Source organism: Biomphalaria glabrata, chromosome 1 (genome assembly GCF_947242115.1).
Source record: "Biomphalaria glabrata chromosome 1, xgBioGlab47.1, whole genome shotgun sequence".
Lineage (NCBI taxonomy): Eukaryota > Metazoa > Mollusca > Gastropoda > Planorbidae > Biomphalaria > Biomphalaria glabrata.
In genome coordinates this window covers 26,845,960-26,865,663 of record NC_074711.1, presented here as the reverse complement: position 1 = coordinate 26,865,663, position 19,704 = coordinate 26,845,960, and the positions used below count along the sequence as shown (strand labels likewise).

The 19,704-nt window shown below is 35.0% G+C and overlaps 1 long non-coding RNA gene across 1 annotated transcript; it reads left to right on the top strand.

Annotated features, from left to right (window-relative positions):
- Window positions 1-4,186: 4,186 nt before the first annotated feature.
- On the top strand, window positions 4,187-12,115 carry LOC129926417 (uncharacterized). Its single transcript, XR_008778075.1, has 2 exons — window positions 4,187-6,376; window positions 11,652-12,115. It is a non-coding gene; the product is annotated as an uncharacterized LOC129926417 (long non-coding RNA).
- The last annotated feature ends 7,589 nt before the right edge of the window (window positions 12,116-19,704 follow it).

Sequence of the window (19,704 nt, the reverse complement as noted above, 5' to 3'; positions counted from 1 at the left end):
TGCTATTTAATGACAGATGAATACAGAGTAGCTTACTTGTTCCCCCTCCCCTCTTTTTTTCGCCGCTAAAAATACGTGTATTAGAAATTAAAAAGAGTGATCTTTTCATGACTTCTAGGTCACAAAGGTTAAGTCCGGCCCTGCTATTTTGTGACGGGTGAATACTACTTGTTCTCTCCTCCCCCCTGTTTTTTTTTCATAGGGTAACTCTAGTCCGTCCGACTTGCAGAAATAAACGAGTAGTCTTTCTTTTACTTCTTGTCCAAACTCTTGAGCCATGAAGAGAATTATATATATATACTAGTCGATCGGGGGGCGTAGCATACGCCGTTATTTTGCATGGCCGGTCTAAGGCCACTGCAATCAATGCGACCGCAGTGGGCCCTCACTTTTAAAGGATCCGCATTTTCTTAGGATCCGCGCTAATTCAAGGTGTATAAATTATTAAATTAAACCATTTTATAACTTATAACAGATTTCCCGCCCCTCCTATCGATTTACCAGGAGCTCGTGGAAATCTCCCAAAATTGTGTAATCAGGTGAAAGAAGCTTCTCGCGTCTCAAACTAATGAAGAATTACTTGAGGTCAACAATTGTCAAAGATAGATTGAAACATTTGGTAATTCTTGCTATTGAGCGGGATCTATGTAGGAAACATAATTATTATGATATACTGAATGACTTTGCTACATGCAAGGCTCGTAAAGTAATTCTGTACGTAGTATAGAATGAATAAAATGCATAGACGAATTTATTTTCTAATTCAAACTCTTAAATTTCACTTATTGTCCGCTTCCCTCCCAAACTTGGCCCCGCGAATTCCGTTTCGAATAGGGCCCCAGAATGCTTAAGTCCGGCCCTGCTAGTTAGTGTTTGTAAAATGTTTGTTTGTAAAATGTTTTACATGTTTCGGATGTTCCTTCAGAGTGGAAGATAGTTTACTTTTTAGTCCAAACCTCCTGCATGACGAAGGAGGATGGGAGCGGGCAGGGTTTGACAGTCTAGCGCGCAGCCATCCGTAGCGACGTGTGAATGTTCTTCCCCTCCACCCTTTTGTTATCTCGTGGGATGACTCCGCAGAAATAAGAGAGTGAACCTTCCTTTACTTCTTGTTTAAACTCTCGAGGGAAGAAGAGAATTATATATATATAGATAGATAGAGAGAAGATAACCAAAAATTTTGTTTCTTTTAGAATAGCCAGTCAATGTTTACATTAAATAATACTCTATAGTAAAAGAAAACAAATAGTCTCCAAAATATATTATAATTTGTTTTGCTTGTCTGACATATGTCTTCAGAATTAAAGATTATTACATGTTCACCCAAATCTCCGACATCACACGTCCAGGTTTGACCAAGATTTTATATTTTATGTCCACGCTTTAGAATATTATCGACCCTTTGTTTTTATCGATATTAAAATACTGAGGTCAAGGTCGTCCAAATAGTTTATTGAAATGATTTCATTTCTTGTTTGATAGAATAGGCAAAAGATAAGAATGATATGAAATGACTCCATGTATTTTCTTATATTACATCAGTCCTTTGTGCACTGACGTCTCAACATTTCACAGTGCACAATCTTATCTGAGTTGACAATCTTATCTGAGTTGACAATCATTTACGTAACAAAGTGTGATCAATGACACGAGATCAATGATTCTATCCTATCTTTTTACACCAGGTCACATTGGTCGTCTGAATGGCACTAGTGATGCGTGGCCAATATTAAAACTGATTTCGATCATCAGTCAAACAATTATTTAGAAAGTTGCATCAGGTCAAGGTCAGTGAAAACTATGGGACGATAAATAAACTATTTGAAAACGAGACACTTTGTTAATATTGTAAGTTCTGTTTTAACTACAGACTGAAACAGATCGATAAATACAGACTCCTTGCTCAACCAACTGAAGAAATTATTGAGAAACATTTTTTTTTATGTACAGCTGTTGAGATCGGAATTAGGTGACACCCCCTCCAACTGTCTAAATATGTATTGTATACACACAGAATGTCATATTATTCGCTGTTAATCATTGAAACCTTTCACTTCATTTATGCTAATTAAAATTAGAAATTCAAGATATGTGAGTTGTACGTTATTAAAATGCTATAAAACAAAAAAAATAATGCATATATGCAAATAAAAAGAAGTAAAATAAATAGTTTAGATTGGTTAATATTGCTGATACCCTGTGTACTGAAGCTATTGCCAGAACTAACTTCTCCGTTCAAAAAGTAAAACATAACTTCTCAGTTCAACAAGTAAAACATAACTTCTCTGAACAAATGCTGTGTCATGTATCTGGTATTCAAAACAAAGAACTAGATCTACATAGAGTACATGAATTAACAACAAAAGATCAATAATTACCTTCGAAGAACAAAAACCTTGGGCATGTAATAACTTGCCGATGTATTGAATCGGAAGTCCACAAAATATCGAGAATCTAAACTATGGGAAACACAAAACAAAACTGCAGAGCACGGACCGTGACCGAGACAATAAGAACAGTAAATCAGGCGGACTTGACTTGGAAGCATTACATCCCCTTGAGTAATGATTAGCTCCAGTGGAACCAAAGCTCTGCGCCGGTCAGTAATAGGAAACTACAAACCGTGCGCTCTGATCGCACACAATCACTCATTTCACGATAGGAGGTGGCGGCTAAAACAAGAGGGAAGGTACCAGTGTTTTGGTTGCTAGAAATGGAAAGATCTAGTTGTGGTGACTTGGTGTGAGTGACTTGGTGTAAGTGACTTGGTGTGAGTGCTACTTAACCCTTACATCGTCAGGTTTCTCTAAAGTATAAAAAAGGTTATCGTCAACCCCACCTCCCGCCTCCCTAACCCCCCCCCCCCCCCGCCAACGTTTATTTTCTGCTTTCTAAGGCTTCGACACTAAGGGTATACTGTGTTATTTAGAAAACTGTCAACGACACAGAAAGTTTACAGACTAGTGTTACTTAACCTGTTTTTGAGTCAAGACATAAAATACTACAATCAAGCTATTGCCTAAATGCAATCTAGGTGACTGAAACATTCCAATTAGATGGACTCTTAGGGACTGTATACGTTTGAACCACCGAATCAATAAAAGTTGGGAGGGTGTACTAGATAGCGTACTAGTCTGTGTACTAGATAGTGTACTTGTCTGTGTACTAGATAGTGTACTTGTCTGTGTACTAGATAGTGTACTTGTCTGTGTACTAGATAGTGTACTTGTCTGTGTACTAGATAGTGTACTAGTCTGTGTACTAGTCTGTGTATTAGATAATGTACTAGTCTGTGTACTAGATAGTGTACTAAGTCTGTGTACTAGTCTGTGTACTAGCCTGTGTACTAGTCTGTGTACTAGTCTGTGTACTAGATAGTGTACTAGTCTGTGTACTAGATAGTGTACTAGTCTGTGTACTAGTCTGTGTACTAGATAGTGTACTAGCCTGTGTACTAGTCTGGGTACTAGCCTGTGTACTAGTCTGTGTACTAGTCTGTGTACTAGCCTGTGTACTAGTCTGTGTACTAGATAGTGTACTAGCCTGTGTACTAGTCTGGGTACTAGTTTATGAATTTGTCTCTATAGTCGGAGGTTGCAAAAAGGATTTTCTTTTTCATTGTCAAATTGTGAGTGTCTGTAGTTTCTTGCTTATGTTTTACTTTTGTTCAAATAGAATGCATTTCAAAGATTAAAATGAATTAATTACTTAATTGTAAAATGTATTTTTAAATTCAGTATTTCTATAGAGTAACATTGGCAGAAAACGCAAGACAAAGAAAATGTAAAGGTCCTAAAAGAGAGCCAGTTGAACATTATTCACTAATCGTTTATTATTCTTGTAATTTAAATTGTCCATCGGTTCCAACTAAAGACACTTTTAACGAGGACATTAGTCAGTAAATCCCTGTAGGCTCCTACAACACAAAAGCAACAGTTCCTCATCAGTGCGCACAAACTGTAGTTCCCAAGCTATTGATCTTATGAAGAATCCAAGTCCCAAGTTAGCCAAAATACTTCTCACGGCTATGTCTGACACCAAACGTTGCTTTATGTTTTCTGTAATTGTTATAAAACTTGAAAGCACCAGCAAACAACATTTCAAATGCTAATCACTTGCAGACTAGGGATGTAACACTATCTTTCACATCAACATCTGCAGGTTCATTAAAACCGTACTGTATGTATTGTTAGACACCTTATTTATATAGGTTAGTTATTTAGCGACGCACCATAGGAGACGCATATTGAACGGGACTAGTGACGTTTGGGATATGTTGGGTTAGAGACCGGAAAATCAGTTAGCGATAGAATATTCCAGGGTAACGACGTGTTTAGTGACAGAGACTTCTACTGTGGCCTTTTATCAGAATAAATCCATGTACAATTGTTCATCAGAGTCGACTACATCTCTTCCCTAGTTAAAAATCGATGTGCCAGTTCTTGTTTGTATTGTTGTTCAACTACACGTAATACACCCGAACAATTACACCCAAACGATTGCAGAGTAATTGGTTGACTTCAAGACAGCCTGAACTAGTAACATCACAGTGGCGACCCCGAACCTCGAAGCCGGACCCCTGATGAAGCCGAACATCGAAACGGACCTCGAAGCAGAACGTTTACTCAGGTGAGGGTCGTGCACTCGAAGATATAAAATTTCATCGGAGTACGGCTGAACACAGCATCATCACAGAGTGACTTTGTTCTAGATCTACATGCAGTCGTCGCCTGTTTGATCGCACGTTCAACGAGCCGTTAACTCAGGGTGACCTTCGTCAGGACAGTAATCATCGCAACGCCTGATCTTCATATGCTGAATCGACCTACAACCAGAGAAACCGTTCATTCATAACGGGTGAGAGATCGTTAGTGAACCTGTTGGACATATTTTTTTTCTTCGTCATAGGAGCCACATCGAGTATCAAGTTTTACCTCGTCAGTTTCGAGAAGGACAGTTTGCCCGCTGTCAGAAGTATTGTGAGTACTACAAGTTTGGTAGCTAACTAAATCGCTCTGTCGTCTTACCCTTTGAGAGATTCTTGTGGAGCAGTTTGCTCATTGAACCGGTTGCTTGCCACTTTTATAACGGTCACTGTGTTTAACCTTTGGAAGGTTAGTGAAATCGTATTTGCTGGACATTGATCTATTTAGTATACGTCGGTCTAGACCATATCTAGATTTGTTGATATTGAAGTTGTGGAAACAGCTACATCCACTTAATTTCGTTGAAAACCGTTAATCGTATAACGGAACGTCGTCGGAGGTGACCTTGGTCTCACCTAGTCTACATTGGACAGTTTGGTCTAGTGAAGCAGAGTACAACAGCAAACTTCGTCGTACTACCAGAGTAGCAGCAGAAGCAGTGAACTATTTTAGAGAACCGTTATTCGTCAGCCCAGATCAAGTCATCGTCAAGAAAGTCGTTATTCGTCAGCCCAGATCAAGTCATCGTCAAGAAATTCGTTATTCGTCATTCGTCCAGATCAAGTTGCCGTCAAGAGACTGTTATTTGTCAGTAGTCGTCTACACAAGTCAAGTCATCGCCAGAAGAACCGTTAACCTATTCGTCAGTAACTGTGTACACAAAGTCGTCGGAACTACACATACAGTCATCAACAGTCGTCGAAGGAACTGAAACATTTTGCTGTGGCATATCAGGACATCTGTGGCATTACGTGGGATACTGGTAGCACCGGAGAACAGAGTCAGAACTGGAAGAGAGGCAGTGGAATTTGTTGTGATCTAGCATATTCGGGAGTCCGAACAAAGAGATCTTTCTTATCAAAAGCTAAGTGCCATTTTTCTTATTAATATATGTTTAGATTGCCCTTAGAAATAGATTTTGTCTAAATTTGGTATGTTAGCCTGAGTAAAATTCAGGTGGTGCTGAAGCCTTAAACCCGTTCGGGGTAGAAGACATAATTTAGATGAAAAGCTATATTATACGTTTAGGGTTGTAATTGTTTTGTTTGTGTAAACGTCATATCCGTTGTTGCCTAGTTACTTCGTGACGTTATCATTGTGTGCCATATTGTCATATCCCAACCCATAGCGATAGTCTTATTTAATTATTTCATTTGCTTATATTATTTTAAATTATTTATTTTTATTAATTTAATTAGATCTGTATTTTTTTTCCCTTAATGATAGAAAGTGCGGGTAGGATTCTTTTACTGTGAATCAGACTAAAATAATTTTAGTTTGAGCGGTTAAAATCAAATATGATTTTGCCATGAGAATAATGCCGAAACTGGCTATGTAGTCAAACACTGTCGTCTGGCTAAATATAGATCTACAAATTTTGTACATCTCTTTGGTACATTAAATCATCTAGACTCTAATTTGAAATATTATTAATTGAAAGATGAATGAAGGTAGTACATTCTAGATATATATATCTTGTTGAAGATATATTTGACATTGTATAAACATATTTGTTTCATATGGTTGAATAGAACCATAATCTACTCTAGATCTAGACTCTAGACAGTCTTTGAATTTACTCAAGACACTTCAGTCACATCAAATTTTAAAATTGATCATAGTTATTCATACTAGATCTAATAGTCATAGTGCTCTTGATAACTAGATCTAAATGGTAATATTATACATACTATAATATACTAGATTTAAATTTGTGTGATACTAGATCTAATATACAGATCTGAATATAACTCAGACTAGATTTACTTATTTACTAAATCTATAGATAGAGACATAACACTTAAAACTTGTATAAAAGTGTGTAAAAACTTGAATATAAAATAAGCTTAAAGTATAGCCATAACCAATATAGGCTAAGTAAAAATATATATAAAATAAAATACAATGGCTACATCATCATATGTGGACCTTAAGGAGGTTAAGGAAACAGCTATGCAGGATGGAAAGGCCATGGAGTTAAAAGGAAAGGACTTAGCAGCTTATGTACAGCAAGTTGTGAGGGAAGAAACAGAACGTCAAAGACTAGAAAGGATCAGAAAGGAAGAATATGAGAAGCAAAAAGAGGAACAAGAAAGGCAAGACAAAGAGAGAGAAAAAATTAGAGAGCATGAAGCTAAAATGGAGAAGATGAGATTGGATGCAGCACAAGCCAGAGCTCAAATTGAACAAGGAAATAACACAAATAACTCAAATAATATTACCACACAAAGAGACAACCCTAATTTGCAGACATGGCTAAAGAGAAAGATACAAAGTTTTGATGAACAGAAGGATGACATTGGTGATTTTTTGAAAAGATATGAGGCAAAAATGTCTACATTTAATATGCCTGAAGAAGAGTGGTCTGAAATACTGATAGACTTTGTTCATGGTGAAGCTCTAACAATATGCCAAAATCATGACCATCATATTGATGATAGCTATCAAGTTTTGAAAAAAGAGTTATTGAATGCATATGGTCATAATGCTACAACTTTCAGAAAGAAATATTTTGACAATATACCATCATTAGAAATAGAACCCCAAACTACCATTAATATGGAAAAGGATTTCTTCAATAAGTGGGTAAAATTAGAAAAAGTGAATAACTCTTATGAGGGATTAAAAATTTTTTTATTCTAGTGGACAACTTTGTAAATAAATGTGATCCTCAATTACAATCTTTTATTAGAGAAAGAAACCCAAAAACTATAGATGAAATAACAGAAATAATGAGAGTATACAAAAATGCCTATCCAAATAAACCATTTTCTGATAGAGATAAGAGCAAAGTAGATTTAATAGGATACACCAAAGAAAATGTTGATAGAAGTAGAAATAGAAACAGATCAAATAGTGGAAATAGGAAATATAGTGAAATAACCTGTTTTAAATGTCAAGGAAAAGGTTATATAGCAGCTAACTGTAGAAGAGGGAATAGTAGGTCTGGAAGTAGAAATAGGTACAATGAACAAAATAACAGTAGATATAGGAGTAGAGATAGGAATGACAGGGGAAATTATAGAAATAGGAGTTACAGTAGGGAATACAAAAATAAAGGTACAGATAGGGTATATTTCATGGAAGGAAATAGGAACAATTTTGCAGTGTACCCAGGGTTTGTAGATAGAATTCCGGTGGAATTAATCAGAGATTCAGGTTGTAACACTTTGGCAGTAAAAACTAAATTTGTCAAACCTCATTGGTATAAAGGGTTTACTAGGAAAGTAGAATTAGCAGATGGCACCGTAAGGGAATTTAAAGCTATAAGGGTGTACATTGAAACTCCATTTTTCACAGGTTATTGTGATGGCATTGCAATACCAGAAATGAGATATGATATGTTAGTAGGAAACATAAAAGGAGTTAAAGAATGTTCAAGAAAAGAATTAGAAGACTGGCAAAACAAATACAAAAACATAAGACAAAATCATGAAAACATAGAAACACAAAATATAACAAGTATGGTAATAACAAGATCAATGGATAAACAAGATGAGAAACAGGAAAATACAATAAATGTAATAAGTAATGATGAAGAAAAAGAAACCAGTAAAGTAATACAAATAGAAAATACAGATGTTAAGGAAAGAGAGATAGAAAATGAAACACAAAATAGTCTTGAAACACAAATATCTCAAAGTGAAAAAGAAACAATACCCAAATTTGCATTAGAACAAATGAATGACAATATTATTGGGAAAATTTATTCAAGAATATCAGATAAAAACAATAATAATCCAATGGAGAAATTTTGTATAGAGAATAAAATATTATTTAGACAAACAAGTAATGATAACAAGAAAATAAAACAACTTGTCTTACCACAGAAATATTGGAAAGATGTTTTAATCATGACACATGATAATAATTTAGCAGCACATAGGGGAGTAAAGAAATGTTATAGGAATTTGTCAAAACAAGTATTTTGGCCCAAAATGAAAGCAACAATCAACAAATACATAAACTCATGTGACATATGTCAAAAGAGATCTAACAAAAGCCTAGTGAATAAAGCACCCATTCAAGAAATGGATGAACCTACAGAACCATTTCAGAAAGTATCTATTGATTTAATAGGTCCTTTAATTCAAACTGAAAATAATAATAAATACATTCTAACAGTAATAGACATGTTTAGTAGATACCCAGAAGCAATCCCATTATCAAATACAAGTGCAGAAAATATCATTAATGCCATAACTCAAAAAGTAATTACAAGACATGGTATACCTAAAATTATATTGAGTGATCAGGGATCTCAGTTTAAGTCAGAACAATTTAAGAAATGGACTAAACAATACAATATACAACACATATACTCTTCGGTTTACCACCCAGAGAGTAACGGTTTATGTGAACGGTATGGTGGTTCATTAAAAACATCACTAACAAAAATAATTCAGAATAATCAGAACAAATGGGATCATTACATTAACTATGTACTATTTGCTCATAGAAACAACATCCATGAAGCAACACAATTTTCACCATATGAAATAATACATGGAAGAAAACCTAGAGAAGAATTAGATGTTTTTAAAGAAAATCTAATAGGCAATGAGAATAAATTAAATAATGACAGTGAAACAACAATCACAACAGAATTGAAAGAAATATGGACTCAAGCATATAACAACAATAAGAAGTACAAACAAAGTGCTCATGAGAATATAAATAAGAAAAGACAATTGAAAACACTAGAAGTAGGAAACAATGTATTAATATTAATAAATGACCTGAAAAATAAAATTGGTAAACAATGGAAAGGTCCATTTAAGGTGATAAAACAAATTAGTGATGTGAATTATCAAATTGAAATAAATGGGAAAATTAAAACATATCACATAAATAATTTGAAACTGTATCATGATAGAGAAGATGAGTTAATACAAAACATTCAGGAGGAAATAGAAAATAAATTTTCAGAAAGAGAAGAATGCTTGATGATAATAACAAATGAAAATCACAATGAAAATGATATTAAGGAAATACCTGTAATAGAAACAAAAGAGAATCAAACTTGGCAAAAGATTAATCTTAATAATTTAACTAAGGAAAAGTCAAAAGACATAACTAAAATAATACAGGAATACAAAGAAATTTTTTCCAGCATACCAGGAAAAACAAATATTATTAAACATGACATTAAAGTAACAGACCCAAAACCTATCAAGCTTAAGCCATATAGAATACCGCTACATTTACAAGACAAAGTAAAGAAAGAAATAGACAATTTACTAGAATCAGGTATAATTGAACCATCAACATCTCCTTATGCTTCACCAATTGTGATAGCCAAAAAGAAGAATGGAGATATACGGTTATGTATTGATTATAGGAAACTTAACAACATCACAGAATTTGATCCATATCCAATGCCAAATATAGAGGATATTTTACATAAATTAAATGGAGCAAAATTTTTTACTAAATTAGATTTAACTAAAGGTTATTGGCAAATACCTTTAACAGAAAATGCAAAACCTTACACAGCATTTGTAACACCATATGGTATTTTTCAATGGAATTATATGAGTTTTGGATTAGTAAATGCACCTGCCACATTTAATAGAATGATGAACATGATAATTGGAAACAAAGAAAATGTTATTTGCTATTTGGATGACATATGTATTTTTAATAATAGTTGGGAGGAACATTTGGTAGATGTAAAAGAAGTGTTCAAAATAATAAAAGAAAGTGGACTTACAATTCAAGCAGAAAAAGTAGAAATAGGATTGGAGGAAATAATTTTTTTAGGACATAAAGTAAATAACAACATGATTAGCCCTATTGAAGATAACATAAAGAAAGTACTTAATATTGAAATACCTACAACAAAAAGACAAATTAAAAGCATATTAGGAATAGTAAATTATTACAGAAAGTTTATAAAGAACTTAGCAGAAATAGTGAATCCATTAAATGACTTACTTAAAAAAGGAAAACCTCAAAAAGTAGTCTGTAATGAGGAATGTGTGAAAGCTATTGACAGAATTAAAGATGTTTTTAGTCATGAATTAATATTAAGACTACCTGATAAAGACAAAATATTTTATGTCACAACTGATGCATCTGGTAATGCTATTGGTGGTTGTCTAATGCAGAACTATGATAACTTACATCCTATATTATATGTAAGTAGAAAATTGTCAGAGGCAGAGAAAAAATATAGTGTCATTGAAAGAGAAGTCTTAGCTGTAATATGGGTAATTACTAAGCTAGAGAGCTATCTAATAGGAAGGAAATTCATATTATTAACTGATCATAAACCTATTCAGTATATACAGCAAAAGAGCATGAAAAACAGTCGTGTTTATAGATGGTTCTTAGCACTACAGGAATATAAATTTGAAGTGAAAGCTATTAGTGGATCTATGAATATTGTAGCTGATCTATTGTCTAGAATGACATTGAAATGAAATAATTTTGTAAATAAACTATGATTATATTGAGTATGTAATATATATTAATATATTGACACCATTTATATGTTATGGAAAAGGGAGATAAGTAAATTTGATGTTAAGCATTTAAAGTAAGTATGGATATTTTTTTTTGTGTGAATCATTTCATATATCATTGACGAAAGTTAGTTCTATGGAAAAGGGTGAGTATAAAAGAAAAATGGACAAAAGCGTATAAAAGGGTGGTAAGGAAAAAAATTATTGAATGTGGAAATAAAGTCTATAATTGTTTTTTTGAAATATTGTATTTTATCAGATTACTGCCAGTGAAGAACATTTGTGAGTGTATGACGTGCCCATAAGATGCCACATTTTCCTCCATGATGAACTGTGTACTAATGAAGATGATTCTGGAATGTTATGAACATTGACATTGAATATGAGGAACTGTCAAGTCAAGATGAAGATGTCAAGATTTTATGTTTGTTGTCTTCCCCTTAAATTGAAAATGCCCTTGTAAGACTTGACAGTAGTGGAAAAATATTGACATATTTTTTTTCAAGGGGGGGAGGAATCTGTTAGACACCTTATTTATATAGGTTAGTTATTTAGCGACGCACCATAGGAGACGCATATTGAACGGGACTAGTGACGTTTGGGATATGTTGGGTTAGAGACCGGAAAATCAGTTAGCGATAGAATATTCCAGGGTAACGACGTGTTTAGTGACAGAGACTTCTACTGTGGCCTTTTATCAGAATAAATCCATGTACAATTGTTCATCAGAGTCGACTACATCTCTTCACTAGTTAAAAATCGATGTGCCAGTTCTTGTTTGTATTGTTGTTCAACTACACGTAATACACCCGAACAATTACACCCAAACGATTGCAGAGTAATTGGTTGACTTCAAGACAGCCTGAACTAGTAACATCACAGTATGCATTATTCAGATACATCTCTACAGGTACGGACTGACATTTAGCTGCTAGATTAAATGTTTTAATGTTTCACATGTTTTTTTAAATGATCACAATATAGAACTGTTTGGGATGAGCTAGGTTTTACATCGAAACAAATCTTGTTCAATTGTATGGGGGACAGGAGACATTCAGTTTAGAGAATACACCCCCCCCCCCTCCCAGTCTAAGAACTTCCTCAACAACAACTAGTGGTATATTTGTATGAATCTAAAGGAAAATGTTTGCTTCAAGTTCTCTTTTAACGTCTCTACCCTAAGATCACGACTTCCTACATGGATCTAGGTGTCCATCTAGTCCACTACTAGATCTAATCAGGTCACTATCCTGGAGGTCTTCTTCTATAACTATACAGGTCACTACTCAGAAGGTCTACTACTATATTTATACAGGCCAGTAGCCTGGAGGTCTACTTCTATAACTATACAGGTCACTACTCAGAAGGTCTACTACTATATTTATACAGGCCAGTAGCCTGGAGGTCTACTTCTATAACTATACAGGTCACTACTCAGAAGGTCTACTACTATATTTATACAGGCCACTATCCTGGAGGTCTACTTCTACAACTATAACAAAGTAAAAAGGTTTAACACACATACATCGACATATTGTAAATAGAGAACAATGCGAACACTGACCTATACGTAGCCTCGATAAAACATGTATTATTATTACTAACAGATTTCATAGGAAAAATAAATACATCTATAACCTGTACAGCTATTTTGTCATTGTTATGAAAGCTAAGACTTCAGAAAACCAAATGTAACCTTTGCACAGTGTAAATATAATAATAAAATGGAATTTTCAGTATTACGTTTATTATTCTAGATTTAGATAAGACGGCCTATTCAGACACGGGGGAGATTATGGAACAGACAGCAGAAAGAATATGCCGGCTTATCCCCCCCCCCACCCCCTCCGAACAGAGTCCACTAAAATTCCACATTTTGAGATTCATTGGCGGCATGCAAAGTATCGTTTGAGCACTCTGAGCCTCGTGCATCATAACCTAGTGTGTGATGTGTAGTCATGTATGTGTGAGTGTTAATTCAAGGGCCATAACTCCATGTTACACTTTACCTCAACCATGTACTATATTGGGTCTAGACATCTGTCTGGACAACATAAAAGAATACACCGGCCTGTCTCTCTTGATGGCCTGATAAAAACAACCGCAGATCGGGAAAAATGGAGAGATTTGGTTTTGGCACGGTTATACGAACAGTCACAGCACCGCAACGGCATCAATTAAATGATAGATGAGATGCTGACAGAGAAATATTAAACTCCCAAAGTTAAAATTATGAAATGAAGATACAATAATTAAACACAGACAACATTTGGAAACAAAAAAAAACAGATTTATGAAACAAAGACATTAAATAACTATTTATTTATAAACACTTGACATGGTGTTACTCTAGTCATCAAGACAGATCTTTGAGAAACAAACAAAAACAAATCTTTGACGAACCAATTAAAAAAAATAACATAAGACACTTTAAAAAAACAACAGAAAAAACTGCAATGACAAATCTCGGGCTGTACACAGTGAAATAGTCAAAGTTTGACTATAAATATTGTTACGAATCTCACTATCCAGGCTCTCTGCAAACTGCACCTTACACCACCAACTTAAAGAACTTGACAACTCAGGGCTCCAAAGTAACGTAACACTTTAATAGTTAAATAAATAACAGCCAATACTGTACAATTGGCAACACGTACACTGTACAAATATCTCTCCGATAACACTGTTCCGCCGTATCAGCTCTTGCACTGGCCTCTCCGTCTCGTTCCGGGCTTGCACTGGGTTCAACAGTTCAGGACTGACTTCACACACTAGGCTCGTTGTGTCGGACTCGATCGCAGACCAAGATCAAGACGCCGTTCGTCTCAACTGTAATTGATAGTACTCCGCACTGAACCGTCGTAATGCTCCGTACAGAACCACACCGCTGAACTGTGCTGTAGTCGACCGTGTTCTGAACTCTTGTCGTGAACCTCCTTCCTGAACCCTCTTGACTGCGACACCTCCGCACTTATATAGGGTCCCTACTGGCCTTCTCGAACCGGACAGAACGCCGCTCGACGTTTCTAGGTGGTCAGATGACTACAACTCTCGTGACGCTCCGGAGCTCTGTTCACGACGGCGATCCTTCCCGAACTGTCCTGTTGACACTCGACTCGGCTGACCGTCGTAGCTCGTCACGGTTGACCGCTCGTCTAGGGCAGGCCTGGGGCGATTTGAGTCGGCTGACTACACACACACCACTACTTCTCTCTGTGCCACCACCAAGTTTATAACAATATAAAAAAATAATGATAATACTAAAAAGTATATTTTGCTGTTTTATATCGGTTAGTCATATTTTTTAAGTTTATTCTCCACAATTTCATACGTATGTAAAACGCTTTAAGAACTAAATTGATAAAAAATACTTGATAAAAATGTAGTAATGAAACAGAGAGTTTGTCAATACTCACAATCTCATTTAGTTTTCTAATAACTTATAAATAAGGTAAACAAATAGTAATAGATGTATAACAAACGTCTACAATTCTAGGGTACGTGAGATCATTTAGAACTCTATAGCCAGCGCCTGAGATACACACTTCATTTTTTCCCCTCTTAGTTCTACATGTGCACTATGGAGTGAAGAGGTCATAGCTTTTTATATATGACATAAATACACAAAATCAAGGTATTAGCACTACGAAATACTAAATGACAGTTTCGAAAATTTCTAGACCTAAACCTTTGACCAACTCTTTTACTTGTGCATATCAAGTACACGACGATTAGATTAATAGTTGAACAATGAACACATTTACTAGTTTTGCAAATTAGAGATACTTGAACATTCCTAAGCTATATAAGGTACTCTTCACACGGTGTTAGCCGTGTTAGTATTTGTAGTGCTGTAAACCTTTTCCCTCTGACTTTATTTCTCACGTGCGAACTAGCGCGTGCTTAGTTGATTGTGCTCTACTACGTCAATGACCTCAGTGTGTGTGTTTGTGTGTTACGAAATATTAAGTTCTCATTTCTGGATTGCCAAATTTTTTGTTTGTTTTCCTTTTTGTGTTTTTAGATCATTGTATGTGAATTCGATTTGAAATATAGTAAAAGTATTTCTTTTGCCGGGATTATTGACACATTTCAACTGGATCGACGAGAAGTCTTCAGAGTGATAGTGGCGACCTGAGAATCGGTGAGTTTTTATTTAGTTTGGTTCAATCCCACGTCCCAGTGACGTAGCTAGGGTGGGGGAAGATGGGGGAGAATTTCCAAATCCTCGGGGAGGGGGGCCAAATGAGTGTTTGAATTTTTTTTTTACATTAAATATTAAATATGACACAAAATGCAGGGGCCCCCAAAGAGGTCAAGCCCCTCCTCCGGGCTCCAAATGCTGACAAACTCCTAGCTAAGCCACTGCCACGTCCTAACAGCATAATAAGTAGCATGATTAAAGCAAAACTTCGACTCTAAAGAGGTACTTTAAACACTTACCGGATAAGATGTAATAAAGAAACCTGTTTACGACTCGGATATGTTTAGTGTAGTCCTACATCAGGCCTACATGTGTTGTAAGCAATACTTGTATTGGTATTCATTTAACGAATCTATTGCCAAGGAAAGGAGTAGATGTACAAATGAGAACTTCATCCGACAAATGGCAGACAACGATTTGTCTGCACAGAATGTGACAAAATATGTAGATCACAGCTAGGACTGCGTAGCCACATGAAATACTGCATTCCTCCTTCAGTCGTGAAGAAAAACTGTCTTAATTATTGGAAATAAAATGTTCAAGGTACATTTGAGTCTTTTATTTCAAACAACAGCAAACTATTTATCAGAACAAAACCCAAAAAACCAAATTGCATTCGCTTATATGAATTGAATCCACGAAAAAGAGAAAAGTGTGAGAATCTTATGAGCTAAACACTGGACATTGAAACATGCGTATGGCACAACACACAACACATAGGTATATGCTCTGGCCAGACAGTCTATTCCATGTGACTGGTCATTGTGTGGTTTAAGTTACTGGACTGTGGTGATCTAGTTCACGAGCTAAAAGGTTTGTGTACAACTTCTGGTTGAGACTGAGAGTCTCTATTTGGGATTTTCCGATTATTTTCCTGCCATACTTCTTTTGTAAAATACTTGACGGTGAGACCATTGGGGAAAAGAACTAACTATGTTGAACATTTTATCTTGAAAATCATTTTTGTCTGTTAGTTTGTTTTTCTATGGAAAAAGATAATCATTCATTTTATAAATAATCCAATTTATTAACATGACACCTATTCACATTACACCTATTGACATTACACCTATTGACATTACACCTATTGACATCACACCTATTGACATTACACCTGTTAACATCATACCTTTTAACATCATATCTATTGACATAAAATCTGTTGACAACACACCTATTAACATCACGCCTATTAAAAACAAACCTATTGTCATCACATTTATTGACATCACACCTTTTGACATAGTAACTATTGACATCACACCTATTAACATCACACCTATTGAGATCACACCTATTGACATCATACTAATTGACATCACACTTATTTGCGTCACGCGTATTGAAATCAGACTTATTGGCATCACACCTATGGGTATCACAATTAGTGACATCGCAACAATTGACAAAGACCGAAACATTGTTTCTTTTGTAAATAAAAAAACATTTTAACCACCATTGTTTATACCCCATACAAAAAAAAATGCTGTCTGATTCTGGAAGAATGACGATGTTTACTGATGTTTACTCAAGTCTAAATGTCCACGCCCCATTCTGAATCACGCTACATACATTAGTAAGTCCAAAACGAAACTTGTTTCTAGAATAGAACGAAATGGTATTTTGAAGCTACAAACAGTCCAAATTATAAAGAAAGGATTTTTTGTTTGCGCGTGCTAATGTCGACGTCACGGAAGGAGACTCTCCAGCTTTGGAGTCTTCTTATGAAGTGATTGTATTACTAAATGGAAAAACTATCAATAATTATGACATGGAAATAGTTAAATTAAACATGATTCATAATTATACTGAAGGCGCAGTCGCAATACTTATTTAGAGTCCGTCACATCTATTGGATTATGAGCTGCCAACAATGGATGTTCATAGTCTTGTTTCAGGTGTAACTAAACTTTAATGTGCCCGCTTCTCTTTTAGCTTGCCAAGAACTACTTGGACAGAGCCTCTTGTCTTGTCAGTTCCAATGCGATGCTGTTTTGTGACGCTAAATGACTATTTGCGCAAAGTTTAAAACATCATCAACTACAGGAGCTTGTTTTTGTACAGGTCACTGATGCTGATATTACTGCACCAGTTGGGGTGAGGCAGCAGTTTATAAACGTTTGCACTTTTCTAAGGCAGTTTTAGGTGTCTTGACGTCTTTACTCCATTGAGCGAAACGGCCTAAACATTTGAATTATTGAAACAAATCTTTTTAGGCTAGGAAATTGTTTTGATGTTCAGTTTTTATTGAGTCTGTCGCGTTAATAGCATATGTGACACCATACAGTGGCCATAATATTCTTGTACACTTATTAATGTGTTTCATGAAAGAAAAATGATAGTCCCTAACTTGCCTAATGAAATACTCAGAAAGACACAAAGATAGAGGCACATTTCTTATTCCATATGCTAGAACAAATTAGCACGAGTGCTCCTTATTCCCTAATGCTATTATAGAATGTAATGGGTGCCTGAATCAGCCTGGATAACCAACGACTTAGCAGAGTTAATTAATTGATTAACAAATATAACCATATTTCGACGTGTGAAATGCATAGGACGTAGCTATCTTCTTTGTCAAGTAACGTCTGTAACCTGTAAGATAAGATAAGACAAAGTGTAAAGTGTAATAGGCCTACCTAACATTCAACTTCATATAATATGGAATTAATTTTAAAAATGATATCCTGTAAATAATGAAGCCTATGTCAAATATTGTTTAAATATATGACACCTTGGTACTAAAACAGAAAAGGTAATTTCAATTATTTCAAATTCTGGTTACTGGCTGCTCTTCCATAACAAGTTATCTGTCCTTGATTTAGAAGCTCTTAAAAGAAAAAAAAAGAATTATGGCTTCATAAAATGTAATTCACAAAAATAAAATTTAAAAAGGGACATGTGCTGGGTATATTGAGGCGAAATGAATGCCGGGAAAAAGAAAAATCAATACGCCATTTAAAACGTCCTGCTCACGTCATGTTTCAGGAAATCGCTTCAATGAAAAGTAAACTTGAGGATAAATTAAATCATATTTGTGGAGTTGTCTATCAAAAGTCATCCAATTCATTAAAAGTTTGCCAACTGACCAAAAAGAAAAGTATATCTACGTTTTAAAGTTAGTAGTGGAATTCTTTGATTCAAAACAATTACAAAGAATTCTTCAAGAAAGAAGATATATTTTTCTCAAAAGACCCTTAGATTAAAATACAAAATGTGATTCCACTTTAAAATAATATAGTTCTTAGTGCCTACTTCTTTATATCCTCCTGGGCCTATTAGAATAAGCAGAGAGAAACAAATGCAAGTTAACAATTATTTCTCGATAGATCCCTGATGTCTGTTAACTATTGAAACATTGAAGTCATCAAGTGTTACTGAATGGTCAAGTGTTACTGAATGGTCAAGTGTTACTGAATGGTCAAGTGTTACTGAATGGTCAAGTGCTACTGAATGGTCAAGTGTTACTGCATGGTCAAGTGTTACTGAATGGTCAAGTGTTACTGAATGGTCAAGTGTTACTGAATGGTCAAGTTTATGACATGGGCGCACTGAAATAGAAAACAAAATACAAAGAACATTTCTCGAGCTGTAGTACATGCTTGAAAAATGAAACTACTGTTGAAAATGACACTACTAGAAAATTCAATACTGCTGCTTGAAAATCACACTGTTTGTAAATGACACTAACGCTTGAAAAATTAAAAAAACGTCTTTAAAATGACTCATCTGCTTGACAATGATACTTCTGTTGTTGTAACACTGAGTTGTAATTTCTAACAGGGAAAGTGAATAAGAAATGAAACATTCTCTTCCTTTTGGTTTTAATTTTGAATTGTGTATGAATATTACAACGGCTTTTCACTAGTCCTAAATAGTAGTAAGAAGTGAGTTGAACTAAAATATTCAAACTTTTAACATCTTTTCGCTGCTGTTCAATTTTTGCATAAATCTCTACATTTTAATTTAAAGCTGTATGTAGTTGCCAACAAAAGTAACAGCAACTTTGTATGGAAAAGAATTTTTGAGATTTTTTAAAGAATCATGTAAAAGTTATAGGCCTACTTGGTCTCGGACTAGCTGCCAAGAGCTACAGGCCAACATGCAC